Source organism: Elephantulus edwardii, unplaced genomic scaffold (assembly GCF_000299155.1).
Source record: "Elephantulus edwardii isolate Elephantulus edwardi_28Jun2011 unplaced genomic scaffold, EleEdw1.0 scaffold00019, whole genome shotgun sequence".
NCBI classification, from domain to species: Eukaryota; Metazoa; Chordata; class Mammalia; order Macroscelidea; family Macroscelididae; genus Elephantulus; species Elephantulus edwardii.
The window spans coordinates 5130631-5139331 of record NW_006399769.1 but is presented as its reverse complement, the minus strand read 5'-3'; positions in this window follow the sequence as shown (position 1 = coordinate 5139331).

Below are 8701 nucleotides of genomic sequence, written 5' to 3'. Positions count from 1 at the left end.
GATTGCTGAAAGTCACTGTGAGTCTGATGACACTTAACAATGGCAGCACGTCCAAGAGGACCGACATCCTAAATGCACCACATATTTTGTTCTGTTGAATGCTTCTGTCAAAAGATGGTTAGACCTGGGGGGAGTCTGTTCACAACTCTCAGGTTCCCTTTACCATTTATAAAGGGGGAGGGCAGTGACACCTACTTCAAATTATAGTATGACCACTTATGGAAGGGTAAGAGTGGTGGTGCTGGAATTGGAGACGCTATCCCTGGCCACATAATCCTTGGTCAGGCGAGGGGACCAGACTGGGGTAGGGGCAATTGGAGGGGTAGTGTACCAGCCAGCTCCTGGGGGGTGTTGCCCTGCTCGGGACAGGCTGCCTTGAGCCCCCAGCTCGGGGAGAGCTCTCGCGGCCCTCAGGGTGAGCTCCTCAGTCCCCAGATTGTGCCATCTGACCCCTGGGTGGGGAAAAGTAAGAATGCCTAGGGTATCCAGATAATTTTATCTAGGCTACTTTCTGCCACTCTCTCCCCCAGTAAACCTGAAAGCAACACCCTCAAAGCCCTTCTGTTTGTAACTCATAAGTTTGTTCTCTCTAGGTTTGCTCTCTTTCCTATAGGTTACCTTAATACTGAGTTTTACTCCAGAATTGACCCTGAACCCAGTGCTAGTGACAAAAAGGAAATACAATTGACAGCTAAGGAAGCAAAGGAGGATGGAGCCTCTGGGATCAACCAGCCATCCCCACTGGACCCACCTGGGAAAACACTTTGCAGTCCAGAGGGGAGCAAATGATAGGAAAACATCGTCTAACAGAACAAGAAGGCAAGCAGCTCTAATCCAAGACCACCAGTAAGGTGATAAAGCGTCCTCCCTTCCCCCCTTTACATCTATGCCCCTGTTCAGCATGAAGAAGCCAGAGAGTCGGCATCCAGTTCCCAAATCAACAAGACAGTTGGTTTAATTACTATTGGAAAATGCTTGCCATTCCCCTGTAGCATCTGGTCCCCACTGTATCCTCATAATTTCCTTCACCTGCTCCCCCCACTGACCAAACTGTGCAGCTCTGCAGCTGCATCTCTGCCTTCTGCATCCTCACCCTTCTGCCCCGAACCCTCACCTCCTTGTACCCCCAATGTGTTTTTCCCAATAAAAAAAAATTATAGGCACATTTAAAACTAAATGTAAAAGGTTGAACCAATAAAAATTTTTAAAAAAAGAAAAAAAAAAGAGAATGGGAGTCCCAGAACATTTGATTGTGCTAATGCTAAACCTATACTTGGACCAAAAGGCAGTCATCAGAACAGAGGAAGGAGACACTATATGGTTCAAAATCAAGAAGGGGGTCCCTCAGGGATGTATTCTGTCTCCATATCTTTTCAATATATATGCAGAACAGATCATCTGAGAGCCTGGGCTGTATGAGGAGGAATGTGACATCAGGATTGGTTGAAGAATCATCAACGACCTGCATTATGCAGATGACACATCCCTGCTTGCTGAAACTGAGGAGGACCTGAAGCGCTTGCTGCAGAGGGTCAAGGACTGCAGTCTTCAATATGGATTGAAGCTCAACACCAAGAAAACAAAGATTCTCACCACTGGGCCAATTGGCCGCATCAGTATGGATGCTGAGGGGTTGAGATACTTAACAGTTTTCATTTACTTGGTTCCACAGTCAACACTCTTGGTAACAGCAGCCAGGAAATCAGGAGACAAATTGTATTGGGAAAGTCAGCTGTGAGGGACCTCTCAAGAGTACTGAAAAGCAACGACGTCATGCTGGAGACTAAGGTGCGCCTCATCCATGCTATAGTCTTAGCAATTATATGCTATGCATCAGAAAGTTGGACGGTGAATAAGCATTATAGAAAGAGGATTAATGCCTTTGAGCTGTGGTGCTGGAGAAGAGTGTTGAATATACCATGGACTGCTAGGAGAATAAACAGGTTTGTCCTAGAGAGGGTGAAACCGGAATGATCCTTGAAGTCAAGGATTCTTAAGCTTCATCTGACATACTTTGGGCATGTTGCAAGGAGGGACTGGTCCTTGAAGAGGGACATCATGTTTGGGAGAGTGGAGGGATGGTGCAGGAGAGGAAGACCCTAGATAAGATGGATCGATTCTGTGAGTGAAGTGGTGGGAATGAGTGTGCTTGAGATGGCGAGGTTGGCACAGCATAGAATGGCATTTAGGGCTCTTGTGCATAGGCTCGCTATGAATCTCAAGTAACTCGATGGCACATAACAACAACAACATGGATAGAAAGAACCAATATTGTGAAAATGACAATTCTGCCAAAGACAATCTACAAGTTCAATGTAATCCCAATACAAATACCAATTCCATTTTTCAATGATATGGAAAAGATAATTTCCAATTTTATTTAGAATGTGAAGAGATCCTGAATAAGCAAAACACTACTGAAAAAGAAAAACAAGGTAGGCAGCATCACACTTACTGATCTCAAATACTACTACATAGCTGTGATGGTCAAGATAGCATGGTACCAGTGCAGCAACAGACACATAGATCAATGGAACAGAAATGAGAATCCAGATATCAGCTCATCCACTGATCTTTGAGAAGGAGATGGAATCAATTAAATGGGGAAAGGACAGTCTCTTTAACAAATGGTGTTGGCAAAATTGGAAAAGTTATCTGCAGAAAATTTAAGCAAGACCCACAGCTCACACTTCATTCAAAACCAATTTACCGTGGATCAGGGACTGAGAAGTAAAACCAAAGATTATAAAAATTAATAAGAGAAAAGCGAAGAAGAACTCTATAAGCTCTAATGCACAGCATGAATGAAAAGACTTCCAAGCATAATGAAAAACCTACAATCAGGAGAGAATAAAATAGATGAACGAGACCTTCTAAGAATCAAATCTCTATGAACAGACAGGGAAATACTTAGCAATGACATATCCAATAAGGGGTTTATATCTAAAATTTATAGAATATTCCAGCACCTCAAAAGGAAAAGGTAAACAACATGATCACAAAATGGGTACAGGATGTGAATAAACACTTCATCAAAGGAGAGGAAAACCCCGGATGGGTTGATACAATAACTGAGGCAATGGGAGCTGGTGTGTCTGAATTAGTGAGATTGGCTCAGGACATGGAAGGGTTCAGAGTTGCTGCACAAAGGGTCACTATGTCACCTGTGGGTGACTCAATGGCTCATAACAACAAAACATATAATGTTGCTTGGTTTGTTTTTTTGGTTTGTTTGTTTGTTGTTGTTTTTTTTTTTCTTTAATCCTCTTGTTTAGAGTCAACAAGACCTTGTGGAGGGCTTTTGTATTTAAGTTGATAGTTACTATATTTTGGAGGAACATTCTTCTAGGTGGTACAGCACTCTTCTGTCAATATTCTATAGTGAGGTAGCCTGTAATTGTTGTGATGCTGAACAGTGTGCCATTGGGGGGTGGAGCATCAAATGCCTTAATAGTTACCCCTGGTGGACAATGTTTGGTGGAGCTCCCAGTTTAAGACAGGTTTGGAAGCAGGAGTGGCATCCTCTTCCTAAACAACATGCCTCTGAAAACTCTATAACCTTTGATAAATGTAGATAGTTATAGAAAGGTTTCAGGTCTTTTGTTAATAGGGTCACTATGAGGCATGCTTGACTTGACAGCAATCAACAACAACAACAACAATTACCACCATCACTACTTCTATGTGATATTGTATTGATAGTATGTGCCAGAGTAATAGGATAAGAAAAGGAAATAAAAGGCATCCAGATCAGCAATGAGATGGTTAAACTATTGATATATGCAGATGATATGATAGTGTACACAGAAAACCCCAAGGACTCAACAAAAAACTCTTAGAGCTCGTAGATCAATTTAGAAGAGTGGCAGGATATAAGATCAATATCCAAAAATCAGTGAGATTCCTCTACAGTAACAAAGAGAACTCAGAGGAGGAAACAAAGAAAATAATACCAATTAAAATAGCCAACCATAAATTGAGATACTTGGGAGTGAACCAACCTACAGGCCCCAAAGATCTATACAAAGAAAGTGACAAAACATTTCTGAAATAAACAAGAAAAGACCTAAAGAAATGGGAAAATTTGCCCTGTTTATTGATAGGAAGACTCAATATTATGAAAATGACAATCCTACCCAAAGCAATCTACATGGTCAATGCAATCCCAGTATAGAACTAAATTCATTTTTCAAGGAAATTGAAAGTAAAATGGTCAAGTTTATTTGGAGAAGAAAGATATCTTGAATAAGCAAAGCACTTCTGGAAAATAAAAATGAAGTGGGAGGCGTAGCACTCCCTGATCTCAAAAACTACTGGGCAACAGTAGTAACCCAAACAGCATTGTACTGGTGTAATGACAGACACATTGACCAATGAAACAGCATTGAGAACCAGAAACGGACCCATCTATTTAAGGTCAACTGATATTCTACAAGGAAATGAAACCTATCAAATGGGGAAATGACAACCTCTTCAATAAATGGTGCTGGTAAAACTGGACTGTGACCTGTAAAAAGCTGAAACAGGATCCACATCTCCCATCATACACAAAAATCAACTCAAGGTGGATCAGAGACCTGGGAGCAAATCCCCAAATCATAAAGTCCATCAGAGACAAACTGGGATCAAGCTTAGACAGACTAGTCTATGGTGTAAAGAAACTGCCAAATATAGCCAGAAATACACAGTTTGGAGAGGATAAAACTGATGAATAGGACCTTCTAAATATTAAATCCCTATGTATATCAAAAACATTTTCCAAAAGAGTGAAAATAAAACCTACTGACTGGGAGAAAACATTGGCAATACAATCTCAGACAAGGATCTCATATCAAAAGTTTACAGACCCCTACAAGGCCTCCGGAAGAAAAAGACTAATCACACAATTATAAATTGGGCACAAGACAAAGAAAGACTTTTCACAGGGGAAAATATTCAGATGGCCAACAGACACGTGAAGAAATGCCCAAAATCTCTGGCAATAAGAGAGATGCAAATCAAAACCACAATGAAATACCATCTCACTCCAGTAATAGTGACAAAGTTTAACAGGACAATAAGTAATAAATGTTGGAGAGGATGTGGTGAGATAGGAACTTTTCAGCGGGTTTGGAAGCAGGAGTGTATGGGAAGGCAATACTAAATACTTGTAATAAACTGAATGCGATCTCAAGATGTGGGGGAGGTGAAGTACAAGCTAGAATTCACCCTGAGGCACTAAGGTAATCCTTAAGGGTTTACCAGATTCTTGCATTTGCTAACCCCTCCTTCCTGAGTCAAGAAGAAGGTTTTTAATAGAAAGAGCTTGGCTTCATTTACATTGAATTATCTTTGTGATTTACTTCCTGATAATTTTCAATAAAGATACAGGGAGGCTGCACTGGGGGTGGTTTAGTCAAGAAGTGCTGGCCCCCTGTTTTTCATGCTCCCTGTTTTATCTCATTCCTGGCTGTCTGTCTCATTATTAATAATTATAAAAATACTTTACCCTCGGTCTGCAACAGGAGTGGCATCCACTTCCTAAGCAACATGCCTCTGGAAACCCTATGAAATTTGAGAAACGACTATAGTTATAGAAAGGCTTCAGATCTTTTGTTCATAGGGTCACAATGAGTCTGCTGGACTCGACACAATCAACAACAACATGCACTGTTGATGGAATTGTAAAATGGTGCAACCATTCTTGAAGGCAGTTTGGTGCTTCCTCAAAAAGCTGAACATAAAAATTCTATATGATCCAGTTATTCCACTGCTTGGAATATACCTCAAGAAAGTGAGAAATGAGACACAAACGGAGAATTGTACACCAGTGTTTGTAGCAGCACATTATTCCCCATTCAAAAACATGGAAACAGTCCAAATGTCCAACCACAGTTGAATGGATAGAGAAATTATGGTACACTCACATGATGAAATACTATGCAGCATGTAGAAGCAATGATTTTATAAATCACTACCTAACTTGAAAGGAACTAGAAAGCATTATGCAAAGTGAACTAATCAGTCCCATAAAGACAAATACTGTATAAGTCTATTGTAGAAACAGTTAACTAATGAAATGTGCATGAGGATCTAAGGGATGAAGGGTGGGAGCAGAGAAGTGAGGACTGGGGGTGGGGGTAATCATACACAATTTGATGGGTGGAGGAAGGGTAGGGTTAAGGAAATGGAAAAGATCTGGAGTGAAAAACAAGATATATGAACTATGTCAGTAAATCAGTATAAAATAAAATTCTTAGAAAGTAAAAAAAAAAAAAAAAAATCCCTAGCTTTCAGAGAGATGTAAATTAAAACAACTCACCCACCGACAAAAGCAAAGTTAAACAGAGCAGCAAACAACAAATTCTAGTGAGGTTGTGGAGAGATTAAACTCTTATTCACTGCTGGTGGGAACTTAAAATGGTAAATTCACTATGGACGGTGGTCTGGTACTTTCTCAAAAAATTGGAAATAGAACTACCATTTGACCCAGCAACTCCACTACTGGGAATTTACCCTTAAGAAACCAGAGCTACAATTTAAGTAGATGTAAGAACACTGATGCTTGTTGCTGCATTATTCACAAAACCAGAGATGGAAGCAACCTAAGTGCCCATCAATAAATGAATGGACAGAAAAACTATGGTACATTACACAATGGAATATTACACAGCATTGAAAAACAATGACATAGTAAAACATTTCACAACATGGGGGGGGGGCTTGAGGACATTATGTTAAGTGAAATATTTCAGTCACAAAAGGACAAATACTGCACAACACCACTGTTATAAAATAGGACGGACATTGGAAGATTGGGGAGGGGATGAGTAAAGAGGGAAAGATAATAAACACTACATTGAATATAATGAGGGGAGTAACTGTCTAAAAGGAATATATAATTATGCATTATAAGTAAAAGAACAATATGCATAAAGGCGCATGCGCCGTTCTGCCGCGACGCCCTGGCTGGTTTAGCTCTTTTCTTGCTCCCTGTTGTTGCTTTTCGGTCTCTGCGAGGGTGACAGCCTTTGACAACAGCTGCTGTAATATCAACAGCCTCAAGATGGGTGATGATGGCAACAGCCAGAATGAGGCACAGTCCAAGAGCCCCCCAGAGTCAGTGCGCCTGAGCATCCAGCAGTGCCTGGACTCCCTGGTGCACATCAGCCAGTGCCGCAGCACCCATTGCTTACTGCCATCCTGCCAGAAGATGAAGCGGGTGGTGCAGCACTTCAGGGTTTGCAGACGCAGGATCAATGGTGGCTGCCTTGTCTGCAAACAATTCATCGCCCTCTGCTGCTATCACGCTAAACACTGTCGTGAGAGCAAATGCCCTGTATCCTTCTGCCTTAAGATCAAGCACCGGCTGCGCCAGCGGCAGATCCAGCACCGCCTTCAGCAGGCCCAGCTCATGCACCGGAGAATGGCAGGATGAGCGCCCCAGCAGGCCTTGATAGAGCCTGCCTTCTCCTGTCTCAGCACCTCCTGGCACCCTGACACAGCAGCCCAGCACCCCTAGAAGCCACATCCCCCCCTGCCCAGCCCCAGCCTTCCCCCAAGAGCATGAACAAGTTTCCCTAGTGTGATCCAGACTGAGCCCCTCAACGACGAGTCTAGAGACAGGCAGGCAGGCAATCCCGAAAAATTGGGAAAGATAAATAAATAGTTCTCCTGAAGCCTGCATAAGAAACATCTGACACTTTGGTTTTAGCCCCTTAAAACTTACCTCAGACTTCTGAATCCAAATGTGTGAGACAATAAATGTGTGTTGTCTTAAAAAAAAAAAAAAGAATAATATGCAATGAGAAGTTCATTGTGGGGTAGGCTGGGAGAGGGAGAGAGAAGTGGAGAGAAAATGTCCAACACTGAATGAATAAATAAATAATTCCTGTGTCTGAGCCCATCGTTGTGATGACTGTGTTAATCCATTTCATTGAAGGTCTTCCTCTGACTCACTGACCCTCTGGCACCCCTCCTGGCAACACATCCAAAATATATGAAACAAAGTCTTACTATCTTCACTTCTAAGTAACATTCTGGTTGTACTTATTCCAGTATAGATTCACTTATTCTTTTGATAGTCCTTGTGTAGTTAATATTTTTCACTGAAAGAGTAAATAAAAGACATAATTCTTTGGTCTTACTTGGTCCAGCTTTCTCATACTTAGGAGGTGATTGAAAAATGCCATGGTTTGGTATAGCAACCTTTGTCCTCAAAGCGACATTTTTGCTCTTTAACATTTTAAAGAGGCGCTTTGAGGTAGTAACCAAAACAGCACGATAGTGGTACAATGACAGGCACATAGATCATTGACACAGAATTGAGAGCTCAGATATGGACACAGCTATCTATATATGGCCAATTGATATTTGACAAGAAAACAAAACATATCCAATGGAGAAATGACAACCTCTTCAAAAATGGTGCTGGCAAAACTGGACTGCTACCTCCAGAAAGCTGAAACAGGATCCACATCTCACACCATACACAAAAATCAACTCAAGGTGGATCAGAGACCTAAGAATAAAGCCCAAAACTATAAAGTTAATCAGAGACAAACTAGGATCAAGATTAAACAGCCTAGTCTACGATATAAAGAGACTGCCAAATATAGTCAGAAATGCACAATAAGGAGGGAATAAAATTGATGAATGGGACCTTTTAAAAATTAAATATCTGTGTGCATCAAAAATGTTTTCCAACAAAATGAAAAGAAAA